Below are 19,386 nucleotides of genomic sequence, written 5' to 3' on the forward strand. Positions count from 1 at the left end.
CCTTGTCATAAACATTTACCAATTCTAAACTATTTTCTTTCCTCCTTGTTCTCTTTGAAGCATTGCCTCTTCACTGATGTAAGGATTTCATATGAGAAGTATCAACTGTTTTGATTTACCAGTGCTTTTCACTAAGTATCAATTTTTTTAGGATTTATAAAGTTAAAAGCCTTGCTGTACAATTAATGAAATACATGCAGAAATTGTTTTGATATACTTTTGCCTTTTCAAAGATCCATTTCACATTTGTGAAGGTATTTCTTGTTTCTCACTGTTTATAGAAACCTGCTTGCACTTTTGGTTGTTCTTTTTCCCACTATGGTTGTAGTCTGTACTGAGTAAACTTGAAAAAACTTTTACTAGCATGTGAGGTCAGAGTAATGTTGTGACATTTTTCACAGTTAGCTCGCCTTTCTTCAAAGCTGGTATAAATGCAGATATTATGTACTCTGGTCTCCATGATGATACCTTTCAAATTTCTCTAGAGGGCCTTGCAAATATTCTAACAGTGGCATCAGTGGGCTATAATACTTCAGATAGGAGTCTAACATTGCCTGTTGCTTTGTTCTTCAGTAAAGCTTTCAATGTTCCTTCCACCCCTTTCCTCACTACTGGTTCTTGATCATGAGGTTCAGATTGAAATGATTGCTGATCTGTTTGATCCTTACAGTATAATGGTAGTCTTTCCATATTTCCATACTTCTCAATATTATCATCATTCAATGTAAATATTTCAGCATCTTTTAACATTCCATTTCCAGGCTGCCATTCTTCTGTTTAGAACTCATGATTTTAGAAAAGCCAATCCTATTCTTTCTCTACCATGTTCTGTTCTTATTTTCTTGAGCATGCCATTGCAGTACTTCTCTTTGTCTCATCTGGCAGCATGTTGAAAATTTCAGCTAAATTCCACAAATGTCTTTCTCCTCTGGCTTTAGATTCTTTATATTTATGAGCAATATTCTAGTTATATCAGTCTAACACCTTTTTTACATAAATTTATGAAATGATCATTTAAGACATAGGCAAACATACACTAATAGAAAACAAACCATACTAATATTTTCTATTTAGTATGCTGCAGTGGTACGGCGGTAGCGTTGTTACCTCACAGCAAGAGGTTCTCCCGTTTGATTCTCGGCTGGGCTTGGGAGTGCCTTCTGTGTGGAGTCTGCATGTCCTCCCCGCAGTTGGGTAGCGTTCGAAAGACATGCGTGTGTAAATGGGTGTGCCTCCGTTGAAGGTTGAGTGTCGAGCTGGCACCTCTGCGTTTTGTAAAAATCTGCTGCCAATCATTAGCGGACTGGAGTTCCACTGTGGCGACCCCTTACCGGGAAAAGCTGAAAGACAAACAACTAATATTTTCCATGTCCATAGTTTATGCATCACATATGTTTTCTTTCTTTATAACTATCATCACTCCTACATTACATAAATTGCTCAAATACTACCTTCCCTTAAACCTTACTCCTCCTCCACAACATTACTCTGCATGTAACTTCCCACAATTACTATTCCAGTTCTTTTATCTCTTTTACAATATTCAGTACTTCAGGTACAGTCTGGTTTAGACTTTGATTTACATAGTCTAGTAATTGCTTTGTTGGTAGCAAACAGAATTAAACTTAACATGGCCTAACTACATATTGACAATTCAGAGCTTGTGTCCCACCTCAAAAGAAGCATTTCCTTAGATACAGCCATTTACTCTTCAAATATTTCTGACAGAGACCTCTGTAGGGAATTTTTAATACCTGCCAACCCATTACACTCTCAAAACATATGTTCCCAGTTACCTCCTTCTTTCTCACCACACTTTTAACATTTGGTATCTACTCTAGGAAAATTATTTGAGATCTGTTTGGGGTATAAAAATACCTATGCAAACACTTCCGAGCAAAAATCCCAAACCTTCTGGAATTTGTTGCGCACTGGGGAGCTTTACATATGTCCTTCCTTTACTCCTTTGAAAATCACTTTTCTAACCTCCACTGATTGATTCTTAAAGTGATGTGCAATACTTTTTATGCCTACTGATTATCCATTTTGCAATAGCCTCAGTTCTAGATTCAGCTAAAATCTCTGTAAAAACAAATATTTTCAATTATGATTTACTTATTTCTTTCTGTTTGCTTATACTCTTATATCAGTCAACTGTTTTTTTCCTGTTTTTGCAGGGATTGTTTTGCTTTCTTGAATTTCACCTTTCTAGATGTTTTTCCATAACTGTTCTGGTACTCTGCCATTTAAATCTAAAGCAGTGAATTCATTTTGTAGCGAGTCTTTGAACTCCAGATATGTATTTTCAAGATTATAATTTACTAAGTACCCAGATGGCTTACTCTTCTGCTTAGCTGGTATAGTATAGTCATTCACGGGTTTTGCTTTTATTGATATTATTGAGATTTGCCGTTGCTTACTTCCACAAACATAGGCAAACTAATTTCTGTACAACCCACTGGGTGAAGTCCACGTGTGCAGCCATTGTTTTTCATGATAAAAGAATGCTTTGGAATGTACCAATTGTTTGTCTTTCAGACTTCTATCAGACATTTTCCTGCTTCACTTCTGTTACTGAGACAGTATTTTCCAACCACTTGAACGTCTTCGTAGTCCCCAACTTTTGTTTTCCAGTCAGCCATGACAATTAGTATATCTTGTTTGTTTGCATATTCTGTTAAATTCAGCTTGTACTTACTCAGAAAATGGATTAATATCATGCTTTTTGCCTCTGTTGTTGACACATATATCTGAATTATAATCAGGTAAATCTGTGTTTGCTGTAGATGAACAGATATTAAGCATTCACTGACTACATTCAGTTTTATCACACTTTTTGTAACCTTCTCCTTAAATATAATTTTAACAAGCCATTTCTACTTTCCCTTTCATTTTTGGTGCACTATACCATGTGTTTGTTACATTCTTTTTTTGTGAATATGTCTGTCTCCCTACAGTAGGGGCCTCTTCCATCCACTATCTTTAATTAACTTGACTAGCTTAACTCATTGAAGGACCTGAAAGACTGTACTGCTGATGGTGAGTGTTTTCCATTCTTGTCAGCTTTTGCATCTGTGTATACTTGGCTGTGTACCATTCCTCACTTCCATGAGTGAAGTTAACACAAATAGCCATGCCCTAAAGCACACATGGTAACTAACTGATCACTCCAAGATGACTGCACTCTGATCAACAGTTTAACTTTAACTCTCCCATCATGCAAAAAGATAAGGCAAGGGCCAACAATTCTGTAAATTTAGCAAATTCAGTTATTGGCTAGTAAGTACACTACCTTGATGACAGCAAAAATGCAACTAAGAGAGCCTGAAAGAAAATCTAGAAAAAGTGAAGAGAAAACATTGTCTGTGAAGAATCCTGCAGCTGTTCAGCAGAAAGCAGCTTAAACTCTAGTTTTGTTGTATGTCGTGCCTTCCAATAACCTACAGAAAACAAACAAAGAAAATTCAAATATGCTCATTAAATAAATGAAACACTGTAAGATCAACTCAAATAACAAAAGGCGAGAAAAATGGAAAGAGCTTTAAACAGATATTCAGATGAGCTGATACAACTGCAAAAATCAGGGGTCAAAATAAAGAAAAGGCTGTCTGAGTTACACAGCAGGATTAGTAAAGATGCAATCCTACCAGCAAAAAAGAACTGATCCTGACAAAACTGCAGCAAAACAGCAATGCATTAAAAGTTGGAAATAGTAGAGTGTTTGTGGAAAATGATTATTCACTGTACGCTCGGCAAAAGAGAAACAAAATTAACCAAGCAATCAGAGAATGTGAAGATGCAGGTGTGAAATTCAAGCTGCTGTATCCAGCTTTCTTCAGAATATTTTTTTTTCCATTTTTTTGATGCAGAACAGGCTAAGGAGGAAATAAAAAACGTTTGTCCAACAAAACATGTGACACCAAGCAGAAGGGGACTCTGGTTCTCATTCTTCTGATAATAAAGCACAGAGAGAGAGTTTGCCAGTGAAACATTTTCAGTACCCCAAAGGAAAATGCTTGTGAGACAGAGAAAGGCACAGGAATTGACTAGAAGAATCAGGAATACCATGGAATTGAACCAAAGTCTGGAGGTGGAAGATGCAGATGAACAGAAAGAAGAGCAACAGGACAGAACATTTTGAATAAATATGAGATTACAAAGCATTAATCACATTTGTGAAATATAGCTCTACAAGAAAAAGTGGAAAGAATAGATTTTTGCTGACTTTGTTAAACTTGTGGTGAACCAAATTGTAATTGTCTCACTTTATGTCATTAATGTTGGAAAGGATACTAAGGAGGAGCGTGTAGATTAGTATGTATGTATACCTTTAAGAAGCTTTCCATGGTCTTGCACAAGTGTATAAATACCAAGCATGTGCGAGCCTATCATTATGTAGTAGCTGTTGAGATAGAAGCATGCATGTCTGTGCAGTCTGTCAGTTTGTTTATATTTTGTACTGCTGCTATCCATCCTGATGTGTTTCTATGTAATGAAGCATATAAGCAAACTGCCCAGCATGTTCATCTTCAATTATGAACCAAGACGAGCGACATGGTGTCAGAATGGCATCCATAATCAAGATCAGGAGACACTCAATTAATGTTGGGGGAATACAGTGGAATGGCTCATCTCTCCTTTACGTACAACTCACAAAACAGGTCAGAAATGAATTCCAGGTACTACAACTTGCTTAAATGATTTCTTATTCAAAAAAAATAAAATAAAACAAAGCACTCAGAATGCTCAAAAAGAATTTCTAGTTAAACAAAATATCTGAAACTGTGACATATTGATAAAATATTCAAAATAATGACAAAAATGTTTGAAATGATGTCCGAATTGCATAAAATGTATAAAATAAAGAAACAAACACTATGTGCTACTTTTTCACATTAATTAAAGCTATTCAAGATATCTGAAGTATACAGAGTGTTCGTAAATTTGTGCAGTATTACAGTACAGTTATTTCACAAAATATAGTCATTTCAAAGCATACAGTATTTTACAAAGTGCAGTATTTCGAAGAGTTTATTGTGCATTTGAATGTTATTACAAGTACCCGGTATGTGTGCATGTTCATATATAATTACACGGGACATTTTTACAGTGCATTTGGGCATACTTTGTTGGCATGGAAGAAGGCTTTCGTAGACCAGCTCAAACTGTATCTGATAATAATATTGCTGAGAATTGGAAAGTGTTTGAGCAAGAGTGTGATATTTTCATACAAGCACCATTTTCTGACAAAGATGCATGTACAAAGGCATTTATTCTGCTTAATTTAGCTGGTTCAGAATCCCTAGAAAGAGAACATTCCTTTATGTATGCACCTGTTGGGTTTGCAGGGGAGGGGGAAAACTGCCATAAAATGGTAATGATTGAATTATGGGAAGACCCTGAGTGCTTAAAATGTAAATTTAGAGAAATATGTAACCCTCAAATTAATATTACAATGGAAAGGCACTTATTTTACTTGTGTGTGGTATTAAAGATGATGTTGTGAGAAAGATTTTGCTTCATGACAGTGATTTAACTTTGAATAAGGCGATTGACATTTGTGAGATATATGAGTTCACAGAAAAGCACACAAATATGCTTACAAATGACTAAGGCATGCTTTCCGTATCTTGTAGTGTTAATGTTGATAGTATGCAACATGTGGTTAAAAGAAAAAGGGCCAAGAATATGGCAGCAGCTGTGAGCCCTGCAACAGTTATTGGGAAACACCATAGCTTTCTAGCAAATTCCATAGCAGGCACAGTCTCAGTGAAGCACAAGGGTGAATCAGCAAACTCAAAGTATGTACCCTCACCTAGCTTCATAGTCATCTATCATAATTGTGGTGGCAATCATGTATCTAAAAGAAAAAAGTGCTTAGCTTTGGGTCAGCAATGCCACAGATATAAAAAGTAGAATCATTTTCAAAGATTTTGTAAATCAAAAGAGACTCATTTTTTTTTTATTAAAAGGGAACATTCCAAGAGACAAGTTGATCATTTAGAAAGCTGGGACCCTACTTTTTATGTTGATGGTGTGTTTGTGCTTAATGAAACAGTCAATGCAATAGATTTATGGGCAAAGAATGAAGTATTTTGTACTGTGAGGATAAATGGAAGACCCACAGAGCTCAAAACTGACACATGTTCAAAGTGCAATGTTATGCCAGCAGAAACATTTGCTAGAGTATGTGCTGGTGAGAAGCTTGATTTGGCAAAGTGTGGGAAGCGTGTTGCGTATGATGGTGAAGAAATTCAAACTGAAGGTTTAGTAGTGCTTTCATGTTACTCTGCTGGGATCAGTTATGACTTGCAATTTTATGTTGTCAAAAGGCACGTACACTCATTATTAGGCCTCAGAGACAGTTTGAAAATGGGACTACTTTCATTTAATAAGGAAGTTCACTGTTTTAGCTTAATAGACCACTGTTCTAATTTTTCTCAGTTTGTTTTCTCTACCTGTCCTGATCTTTTCGAAGACAAACTAGTCACACTCCCAGTTGTATACTCCATGAAGTTAGACCCTGAAGTCACCCCAGTTATCAGACCAGCCCAGAAAGTTCTAGCACCTATGCAGTACAGAGTCAAGGCCAAGCTAGATAAAATGGTGCAGCAAGGTGTGATTTGTTCAGTTAATGAACGAACTGAATGGGTATCTTCCACTGTGGTAGCTCATAAGAAAAGCTTAGATTATATCAAAATATGTATTGATCCAAGAAGATTTAAACAAAGCATTGAATAGACCTCATAATCCAATGTGTACAGTCAAAGAAGTCACTGCTCTTATGCCAAATGCCATTGTTTTTTCTGGTTTGGATACAAAGAGTTCATTCTGGCAAATTTTGCTTGACTGAAAATTTTCATTGAGAACCAGTTTCAGTACTCCTTTTGGCAGGTACACATTTTTGAAAATGCCGTTTGGGATAAATTATGCTAATGAAATCTTCCAGCATGCAATGGAGCACATTTTTTTCTGGGTATCCATGTGCTATTATAGTAGATGATATTGTAGTAGAGGGTAATGGTGAAGCAGAGTATGACAGAAACCTCAAGAAATTTCTGGAAAGAGAACATGAAATTAATCTTAAGCTGAATCCTCAGAAGTGCAAATTCAGGCTACAAGAAGTTACTTATGTTGGTCATTTGTTTACCAGTTCAGGCTTACGATCAGATCCTTCCAAGTAAACAGTTATTCTTGAGATGCCAGCTCCAGACAATATTCAAGCCCTACAAAGTTTTCTTGGCATGGTTAACTATCTAGGCAAGTTCATTCCAGACTTGAGCCAACTTTCAACTCTGCTTAGAGAGTTGACATACAAAGATTTATCCTGGTTCTGGTGAGAACAACAGCAAAGACCATTTGATGTCCTGAAACAGAGAATTGCCAGTCCACCAACTGTCAGATACCATGATGTTCACAAACCAGTTAGTCTTTCTTGTTCTTTTAATGCTTTGAAATTTGGTCTTGGTGCAGTCATTCTTCAAGATGGTAGACCAGTAGCCTTTGCATCCAGAACTCTAACCCAAACTGAAATGCAGTATGCGCAGATAGAAAAGAAACTCTTGGCAATTGTGCTTGCATGGTCAAAGTTCCATGATTATATTTATGGCAAACCTATTCATAGCAAAACTGACCACCAACCTCTAATCACTATTTTGAGAAAGTGTATGCATATACCTTCTGCCAGATTACAATGCATGCTGTTGAAATTGAAAACGTATAATTTCAATCTTGCCTACACAAAAGGCAAACTTCTTTATCTTGGCGATACTTTATGCAGATCACCCAGAAATACCACTGAACAGCATGAGAAGGAGAAACTTGACTTTGAAGTCCTGGAAGTGAGAAATTTTTCTTCCACACATCTTGATAAGATTAGAAGTCACACAGCCTCAGATCTAATACTTCAGAAGCTCATACACTTCAGTTGAGGATGGTCATCAAAGCAATCTTGTTTACCGTTAGAAGTGCAACCTTATTTTCCTTACAGAGATGAGATTTTGTTTGACAATGTTATCATCATGAAAAGTCAAAAAGTGATTGCTCCAAAATCCTTGCAACAAGTATATATTACTATCTTACATCATAGCCACCCAGGAGCTTATTCTACAAAAAGAAGGACAAGAGGACTAATATTTTGGCCTTCTATGTCAAAGGATATCAAGAGAGTACTTTCATCTTGTTCTGTATGCAACAGTACTAACCCACATCAACAGAAAGAACCACTTCAGCTAAACCAGATTCCTGAACTACCTTGGTCAACAGTAGCTACAGACATTTTTGAATGGAATGATCAACATTACTTGGTATTAGTAGACTCTTATTCAAATTGGTATGAGATTGACCTACTTCCTAATCTAGCATCCAGTACTGTCATTACTAAGATGAAGCATCATTTTGCAGTCCATCGTAGTCTGCACAAAGTTATTTCTGACAATGGTACACAGTTTACAAGCCAGCAGTTCAAGAGATTTTCTGAAGAGTGGGACTTTATTTGTGTTACAAGGAGCCCTGTGTACCTGCAGTCAAATGGTTTGACAGAACGTGCAGTTCAAAATGTGAAACAATTACTAGAAAAGTCGAAACGAGACAATAGTGATGTTTTCCTGAATCTGTTGCTCTCAGAAATATTCTTTGTGATGAACATCTTGATTCACCTGCACAGAGACTTCTGTCAAGGCAAACCAGAACCACATTACCAATCAGCAATAATCTATTGGTTCCATATGTTTAGAACAACAAATCAGTGAAAGCCCATCTATTAAGAAGCACTTATCCCAGAAGTCCTGTTATGACAAATCCAGAAAACTGCTCAATCTATTACAAGAAAGGGAGATAGTGAGTATGCAGATGTCCAAAGGTTTTAATCAGATTGGAGTCATGAAGAGTATATGCCCAGAGCCTAGATTGTACATTGTGGAATCACAAGGAGTATAATTTAGGCAAACATTTAGTACCGGTGTCCAAGCCTGTATTGTAGCATCTTGCCTGTGAAAAAGACTCTAGATCTCAGAGTGAGTCATCCAGTGTTCCAGTTCCAGAGGATATTCCAGCAAATATCCCTGTTCCTGAGAAGATTCCCAAAACTCCTGAAACAGGTTGTTCACCAATGACTGTCCCTGTTGCTAAACCCAGTTCTAATTGCTATATCTCTAGATCAGGTCTCATTTCCAGATCATGTTCCAGATACATGGCAACTTGGACATGAACATTGTGTTTATTTCTTAGAGTTTGTATAATTGCTTATCTTTTTCAGGTGCCATTTTATTGAGGGGAAATTCATTAAAGAGGAAGGATGTAGATCAGTTTCTATGTGTACCTTTAAGAAGATTTCCATGGGCTTACACTAGTATAAAAATGCTGACCATGTGTAAGCCTGACTGTCATTTTGTAGTAAGCTGTTGAGATGTAAGCATGCATGTCTGTGTAGTCTGTCAGTTAATCAGTTTGTTTATATTTTGTACTGCTGCTATCCATTCTGATGTGTTTCTATGTATAAAAGCATATAAATGAACTACTCTGCCTGTTCATCTTCAATTATAAACCAAGATGAGTGAAAGAGGAGAAATGAAGGAAAATGCAATTTCTGTACTTAACAGCATTTCTTTAAAACTTTTCATGATATCAATTGCATGCTGTATAATGAAGCATTTTTAGTTTTTTTATGTGATAAAGATACTAAAGTAAACAGATGCCATGTTTTTCTTCTTTAGCACTAAGAATGTAGGTATTACAATGTAAAAAGGAGAAAAAGACTAGACAAAAGTATGTTTAAGTTAATAGGCTGTAATCTTGGGTTGTTGAGGTTGGGGGTGGGGTGCAAAAATACACATATTATATTATATGTAGAGCTAATCTGTTTTCTTTTTCTTTTGTATAGATACATGTCTAGATTAAGACCCTTGTCTTAATCTAATAATGAGTTTTAAGTGGAAACAAGTAAATAAGAGAACACTGAATATAATAACATGTTTTTCTTTAGCAATAAGTGTTCCAGCTTATCTTTAGAAGCCTGTAGTTGAGGGCTAATTTTTTTCTTACTTTCCATGCAGACAAGCTGATTGTAGGGCAATAAAAGAAGCCAAAGCACGTCTATGTTAAAAGTTAATGTTTACTGAAATCATACAAGCTGTTTTTTCACTTCTGGGAGGGGAATAAAAATAAAAACAACAATTACTCTAAGTAGGAACACAGGCAGTAATATCTATCATTGATAACCTCAATTTTAGGTTATATAAGGCCTGTGATTGTAGCTGCCTATTTGGGACAATTATTACTATTAGGAGTATTAAAATTCCTTATTTGAAGATGAACATAGTGTTGCATGTTCGTATTAAGTTAGCTGGTTGTGGGGTGTTCTGTTATTTTTTTATTTTTTATTTTTTTGCATAGCATGTGTGTTAGAAATGTATAAAGGGTCAACCTGCCAAACATTAATGGATGCATGTATCACAGAAGCTAGAAATAGAAATAAAAAAAAATGTCATATATAATAGGTGGGCATAATGACTTCTTATTATAATGGTGACACTTTCCATATTATCTTGAAATGTGAAAGAGTCTCACAGGTATAGATAAAAAGGAAATAATATTTAATTATATTAACAAATGCATAGTGCAAAAACCATTGCTATGGGAAACACATTTGAAAGAAATGAGCATGTAGATTTGACAATGGATTTCAGGATGGGTATTCAGCAGAATAGCAGGGACAAAGAAAAAGAGAAGTACTTATATTAATTGTTAGAGGAGCTCAGATACTGATAGAATAAGGAAAAAGAATAATAATAGTAGATATGTGGTAGAAAGGGGCCACTGGCAAGGGATGAGAATTATGCTAGCATGTATTTATATTACAACTAAAACTGCTATTATGGAACTAAATTTTTGGGAGATATAATCAGATTTCAGCAGGGAATGCTATTTACATGTTTAAAACTGGAATATGATTTTCAACAATGAGGCTCTAACGGTGGGGACCTAGAAGGGAAACAAAAACAAAAGAGGGTAGATTTCTGAAGAAATTTATAAAAATTATTGGTATAGAAAACATAACAAACAAGATATCCTAGCCATCTCTGAAACTTGGCTTAAACCCCATATGTCCAATTCAGAGATCCTGCCCCCAGGACTTCACATCCTTAGAAATGACTGATTAAATAAAAAAGATGGTGGCATTGCCTTAGTCTGCTCTGATCTACTCCCCTTAATTCCCCTCCAAATTCCAATTCCTCAATTCAATAACACTGAACTTACAGCTGGACTACTAAAACTGAACAAACATAAAAACATCTGTTTTATTGCTCTATATATATCTCCTGGTAACAACATCTCTATCCTCGAAGATATCCTCCACTGGGCATCTACTAACATTAAATACAAAACCTACATTCTAGGTGATGTAAATATTGACTGGAACAAGGTCAATAGTCCTTCTCCATCCATATCCATTAACCTCTATAACTTCACTCAAAAAATCTACCCTATCACTCGACCTAACAAAACTAACCCCCTGGATCTACTATTGACTGGATCCTAGTCTCTGATCCAAATAAAATAACTAACTCTGGCACAATTCCTGATTCCATTAGTGACCACTTCCCAGCTTTCATTCAATGTGCAACTAACTCTTCTCCTCACCAGCACCAATACATTCTTACTCGCAACCTTAGTAACTTTAACCCCCAACCTTCTCTAATATGCTTAAACAAATGGACTGGCAAATTCTAAAAACCCTTCCACTTGACAGTGCTACAGACTACTTCAACTCTGTCTTCCAAGACACCCTAAATTCTGTAGCCCCACTAAGAAACAAAAGAATAAAAACTAATACAGCTCCTTGGCTATCCAAGCATACTAAACAAATTATGCTTCAAAGAGACAAATTGTGGAAGCTTTACCAAAAAAATAACCTGCCAAATACCTTCCTTCAATATAAACAACTTTGTAACCATGTGAAACAGCTAATCACCAAGGATAAAAAATCCTACTATATTAGGTTCCAGTCTAATAACAACAAAAACCCTAAGCAATTCTGGAAATCTATTAATTCACTTCTCAATCCTGGCTCCAAGATTAAGCCTGTCCTGGCCCTAGTAAATCAGACCTTGAAATCAGCTCAGATTTTAATTCATTTTTCATAGAAACAATATCAGACCTAACCAAGACATTCCCCAACAACAACCTTCCAATCTCTCACTCTTCCCCATCTAATTCCCCTAATAATCACTCCCTTATGTTCAACCTCAAACCTGTCTCTAGTAACTTTATAAAAAAACTTCTATGCAAACTTAAACCTTGCTCTAATGCTCCTGACATTATTCCCTCCTCTTTCCTAAAATGTGCTGCTGATGGTATAGCTCTCCCAATCAGCATCATTATTAACAGATCTTTAAAGGAATCATATGTCCCCAAACTCTGGCACGCAGCTTATATTCTTCCTCTCCCCAAAGTCGGCAAAAACACCAATATTTCAAATTTCCGCCCTATTGCACTACTCTTACCAATCCCTAAAATCCTTGAAAAGTGCATTCACCTCCAACTTATGCCTTTTCTAACCCAAAACAATCTTCTTACACCTACCCAACATGGCTTCTGCCCAGGCCACAGCACCATATCTGCCCTACTGTCTTTCCTAGAAACTGTAAATCATGCCTGAGATTCTGGACACCTGGTCTCTACTGTATTGCTAGATTTGTCCAAAGCTTTCGATACTGTTTCCCACAAACATCTCCTCTCTCAGCTCTCAAATCTTCATATTTCACCAAACACTTTATCCTGGTTCTCCAGCTACCTATCAGACAGATCACAGTCAGTCAAATGGAAAAACTCCACCTCCCCCTTTTTAGCTAGTCCTACTGGTGTACCTCAGAGATCTATCCTAGGGCCAATGCTTTTTAACATCTTTATTAATAACTTTCACTCTGCAATTCCTGATGCCAAAATCATTCAATATGCAAATTATTCTACCTTGGTCAGCTCTGCCTCTAACCTCTCTGAATTGCTCACTAAAACTCAAACTGCTTTTTCAACCACCGAAAAATTGGATGCACCAAAATCATGTCTCTCTCAATGCCAATAAATCTAAAATTTTACTGTTCCCCCCAACAAAGACTCATTCCTATAACAAAGATACTTTCAGAGTCCTGAGCCAAACCAACTCACCTATAAAAGTGGTTCCATCCGCCAAACTACTCGGCATTACTATATATGAATACCTTAAGTTCAACATCCACATTCTGCAAAATATTAATAGAACCCACCAAAAACTTGGTATGCTATACAGGAATAATCACTTTCTCTCACACTCTACTAGGCACACTCTGGCCACTACCTATCTTCTGCCCTCCTTACTATATGGAGCTCCTCTCCTTACCAGCCTGTCCTCCTCTATCACCTCCAAACTAGAAAACTGCTATAATAAAATATCTAAATTTGCCACCAAATCCAAACATTCCCACCCATCATTGCTGCAACCTGCAATCTCTGAATTGGTTAGAACTCCCAAACTACCTAAACTGCTTCCAACTCACCACTGCTCATACACTCATATTTCACCCTTCTAAATGTCCGTCTAAATATCCTTTCCCCTTATACCCCTAATAGAACTCTCAGATCTGAACATCAAAATTTGATAGCTATCCATAAGCCCACATGTCCTGCTGGCCAACTCCTCATCTCTTTCTCACTAGGTAAAAAATGGAATTCTCTCCCCTCCACTATACCAAACTCAGAAAACTTCAAAACCCAGCTTTTCAAACACCTGTCCACTAAATGGAAATGTACCTGCCTTCACCGTACCTAAATTTTCCGAACTACTTGCCCAAAAAATGTTTTTGTTTCTTCTCTCCCAGGTTCCTAAGCTCTCTAAATCTCCCATAGCTTGTTTTTCTATGACTGTATCCAAGCTCTCTTCAATTCCTAGAGCTACCTAACCCTCATCACAACTGTGTAAATATTGTAAATAGTTTCATACTCTAAATGTGTGCTTGTAAATGTTTTATATTTCTACTTTAAAGGTGTATATGTGTTAAATAAAATAAAAAGATCAATACACAGGAGGTTCAAGTTCAAAAGTTTACTAGTGTACACCTGGAGGCAAAAAACCTACAAGTACAGAATTTTGTCTGACATGAAACAGGAAGTACACAATTTTTATAGTTACTTACATTCAAGTTGTGCCCACCTTACTAACGTGGTCAGTCACAGGGCATCTACATCACTTTAGCTTACAGTATTCTATTCATAAAATAATGCTGATGCTGTATAATTTAAAAACATTTTCCTCTGGTAACAATACGGCCTTGCTCACCACCTGGTCAGACATAATGTCTTTCTGTAAAGTTACTTCTTCAAGGTTCCAGGCTAGTTCGAATACAATAGCAGATTCAGTTTCTAATACACTTCTTTGTTCCCCTGTAACACTTTCCCAACAGCTGCGTGTTATCTAGTAACACATACACAAGGCCAAATCGTCCCAGCAGGAAAGAGCAGAAGATTTTCATTATTTCACATATTTAATTTCCTGACCCAGCAGATAATCACTTGTGAAAAGCATAAATATTAGAACTTGCTGAGCTAGCAGCTGCCAGGGTCAGAGGCCAACTTGCAACAAGGCACACTGCAGTTTCAAAAACTTCTTGCAATTACATATGAATTCATTCTTTTTGCTATATCATTAATAGAATAAAATGCATTACATACTACTTTGCTTTTAAACTAGCACTTCACATATATTCAAATACATATTTCTCTAACATTTTCCCTCCTATTAATACTTTTTATTCTATTTTGAAGTATGCACAATGTCATTTCATCTCCTAACCTCTTCCACTAAGGATTTTCAGCTAGGTGAGTCATTTGATCTATACTTCAGAAAAAGTTTCATCTGAGATTAATTTTTCAATCTCAATATCTTGGTACAAAGTTTCAGTAACAGATACATCAATAAAATCTTTGATTAATCTTTTTATGCAGGGAATTCCACAACAAACACATGCTCCTAATTGGAGTAAACCCACACAAATAGCAATCAGAATATTCATTAGGATGGAACCCCACCCCCCAAATAAATTCTTGAAGAAGTCTGTCAGTGGGTTTGGGCCTGGTTCAGTCATGGCTGATACCTGCTGAATTACCTCTAGGTGGTTATTAATTTCGTGCCTGTTGTCCGGAATGAACGCACAGCATTCTTCTTTGATAAGCGCACACGTACCACCCCTCGCCGCTAGGGTGAAGTCAAGAGCCATTCGATTTTGTAGTACAACAGTTCTCATTGCATTAATTTCATCAGTCACCAGTTCTAGGGCAGAGAAAGTTGCATTACTCATTACTTCGAGAAGTTTCGACAGCTTCCTCAACTCCCAGATTGATTTGACTGCTCCATATGCTGGGAGTATTCCTGCCCAAGATATAACACTGTCACTCAAGTCCATATGAGTCAATTTATTTTTGTCCTTTACGGTATTATGGTCTTTCCAGCCAGCTTCGATCCGTCCTACTGGATTTACAGGTTTCTCGACTGGACCTTCAGGTTTTTGGACTGCTTCTCTCACATTTCGTATCTTACCCAAAGGTAATTCTGCAGTATGCCTTATGGCCGGAACCAGATAACCCAAAAAACAACTGCCAGACCAATTCTCAGGTAGCCATTTGTATGCTTTTTTTTCCCACAAATAAAATAACAATTTTCTACTTTAGTACTAATACGTGCCAGCCCTGCATGAAACATTTTCTTATCTATGATAGATAACTGTTTAGTTAAAACAGGATTTTGTCGTATTTCATCCAATGTTGTTTTCATTGAACTCAGATATGAATCATAGTTGGTATTACAGACAGTATCCCCACTCCTAACTTTGATGTAACATTTATAAGTAATGGTTATATTACAATTGCTCCACCTTACTTGGAGAGTGTCATTTTTATAAAAACATACAATTCCCTTTTGTGTGACAGGTAAAAACAAAGCTATTTTGTCCTGTGATCTCACATTCCCTCTGTCAAAAAGCAAATTTTCCCCAATCTCATTTATCCCCAGAGGGACAGCGGACAGTAACAGTCCTCCATATGCTGTTGGTATAGCTGTACAATCCCAGCAATTTGAAATGTTCATAGTCTCTGCATATACATGTTTCATGGCCAGGTATGTGTTAAAATTTGGATGCCAGTCTATAGATGTTTTGTCACATCTTCCCACTTTTACTTGTGTGGTTGAGTGTAGGAAAAACCACAACAAGAGGAAAATTGTCACAATTATAGTTAATAAATGCATACTCAACAAAATAATTATGCAACATCTCTGGGGTTGATCTGCATTTCTATTCGCTTTATTCTTGGCCATTTTGCCCTTGTTGTATATCAGTCACAAAGTTTTTATCAAGTTGAAAGTTCTTTACTGGTTTTCAGTGTGTCAAATGGACCCAGGACGTCCTCTCAGCCACTCTGACTGCAGTAGGTGTTGCCAACAGTACCTGGTATGGTCCTTCCCACTTTGGACTCGCCCAATTCTTCCTCTTTGTTACTTTTAACCACAACCAAGTTCCCGGAGCCAGAACTGCTTCCACTGATCTGTTCTTTATCTGAAAAAAGAGTTAAACTGCAAAGCAGATTTATTTGTTAACAGTTTCCTCATATAACTAGCTAATGAACTGTCAGCCTCTTGCTCTGCAGGCATGAGAACTTTCCACTGAGGCACATAATATGCTCTCCCAAAAATCATTTCGAAGGGAGTCAGACCCTTCACATTTGGAACTGTTCTCATACTCAGCAGCGCTAAAGGCAAACAGTATATCCAATTCTTCTGGGACTCACTAACTAACTTCCTAAGCTTGTTCTTAAGGATCCCATTGTACCTTTCCACCAGTCCTGCAGACTGTGGGTGGTAGGCACAATGATTTTTCAAGGATATTCTGAAAAATCTTCCAAGTTGCTGGATTGTCTGGTTAACAAAATGTGTGCCATTGTCACTATAAATCCTTTTCGGAATGCCAAACCTAGGGATTACGTCTTTTATCAGGGCTTTCACCACTGTTGCTGCATCCGGATTTTTGGTTGGAAAAGCTTCTACCCATTTAGAAAACATCTACAATGACTAGGCAATATTTTTTCCCTTCACACTTGTTCAACTCTATGAAATCCATACAAATAGTATGGAACGGATACGGTGGTACAGGAACACTTCCTTGTTTAGGTTTAAATGCCCCTTGTGCATGGTGCTTGTTACAAGTATGACAAGCGGCACAAAATTTTTTTGTATAATTTGTGAATCCGTATGTTTGGAATATTCGGTTTACTAACTGTACCATCCCCCCGGTTGAGACATGGCACTGCCCATGGCTCAACAAAGCTGCATATCTAAATAAATTAGACGGCAATATCATTTTTTTTCTCTTTGGAAATGTACAGTCCATTTTCGAGAATTGCACCTTGTTTTTCCCATTTTTGTTTTTCTGCTTTTGTAGTAAGCGTCTGCATTGTTTTCAACATGTCTAAATGTAAAATCTCAGAGGGTTGTAATTCCTCATTCAAAAGTAAAGTTTCTGAGTCTGAGGCCGCTTGCTTTGCAGCTGCATCAGCTCTCGCATTGCCTTTCGAAATCCTATCCTGTTGTTTTGTATGAGCTACACATTTGCAAATAGCTACTTTAGTAGGCAACTGGATAGATTCTAATAATTCCAAAATAAATTGCACATGATTAATTGGTTTTCCACTAGATGTTATCATTCCCCTATTTTTCCATTGTTGTGCAAATACATGTACTGTAGAGAAAGCATACTGACTGTCAGTATATATGTTTACACATTTGCCTTTTGCTAAAGTACATGCTCATGTTAAAGCTATCAATTCTGCTGCTTGTGCAGACAAGTTATGTGGTAAGGTTTGGGCTTCTAAAATTTCAGTGTCTGTAACTACTGCATACCCCACTAGATTCTTCCCTGTAGGGCCCCTTCTGCATGAGCCATCCACGTAATATGTCACCTCGGCATTATCCAAGGGCATATCTGTGAGATCTTGTCTAGGCAAGGTTAACTGTTCAATTTCTTGCAGGCAGCTGTGCGGTGTGCCATCTGCATTAGTTTTGAGTAATGTTGGTGGATTTAATGTCGTACATCGTTCAATTGTCATATGAGGTTGGCTCAGCAGTATAGTCATTCATGAAAGATGTCTAGCAGGAGAGAGATATGCTACTTTTTCTTGCAGTAAAATTATCGCGACTGCATGAGGCACTCTCAATGTGAGAGGGTGGAATAATACCACTGAGGCCGAGGCCTGTATTGCCATTGCAGCTGCGACCACTGCTTGTACACAGTGAGGCAAAGATCGCGCCACTGGGTCTAACTGTGATGAATAATAGGCTATAGGGCGTTGCTTATCCCCATGTTGTTGCATCAGTACTGACGTCATATATCCTTGCTTACAATCTACGGTCTGAAAGAACCATTTATGATAATTTGGGAGTCCTAAAACTAATGAAGAAGCTATCAACTGCTTCAATCTGCAGAAAGCCGTTTCTGCTTTGGGTGTCCATTGTAATAAATCTTGTGCTGCCATTGGTGTTTTATACATCAAGTCAGTCAGTGGAGCAGATTCCAAAGCATAGTTTGGTATCCAACTCTGACAAAAATTAGTTGTCCCCAAGAAGGACATCATTTCCTTCTTGTTTGCTGGTTTGGGTGCTTGTAAAATTGCTGTCTTTCTATCCTCATCTAATATCCTACCTTCACTGGATATCACATATCCTAGGTATCTAACTTGCTTTTTCCAGAGTTGTAACTTACTTTTGTTCACTTTGTGTCCTTGTGTTGCTAAGAATTTCAATAGCGCTACAGTATCTTCCCTGCATTGCTGCTGGGTGGGGGCTGCTAGCAAAATGTCATCTACGTAAAGTAGAATTTGACTACCTCCTGGTGGGGTAAACCCTGCCAGGTTGCTAGCCATTTCTTGTGCAAATATTGTTCGGCTCTCACAATACCTCTGTGGTAGTCGAGTATAGGTATACCTTTTACCCTGAAATGTAAATTCAAACCAGTACTGACTATCAGGATGTATAGGTATTGAAAAGAAAGCATTACTGATATCTACCACAGAGAAATATTTCTGTTGGGGCTTTAAGTCATTTAACAAAGTATGTGGGTCTGGCACCGTGGGTGCTCTGGGTATCACTGCATTGTTTACAGCTTGTAAATCTTGAACAATCCGCCATTCCCCGTTTGCTTTTTTAACAGGAAATAGGGGTGAATACATGGTGAATCAGGAGATTCTACCAGTAGTCCTTCCCTGAGTAATGCTGCTATTATAGGCTTGATTCCTATTTCTGCATCTTTCCTCAAAGGGTATTGTCTTTTTTGTGGCCTAAATGCTAACTTCGGTGTAATTGTAACTGGT

This window comes from Protopterus annectens, chromosome 9.part0 (genome assembly GCF_019279795.1).
Source record: "Protopterus annectens isolate FY-2018-M chromosome 9.part0, PAN1.0, whole genome shotgun sequence".
NCBI lineage: Eukaryota > Metazoa > Chordata > Ceratodontiformes > Protopteridae > Protopterus > Protopterus annectens.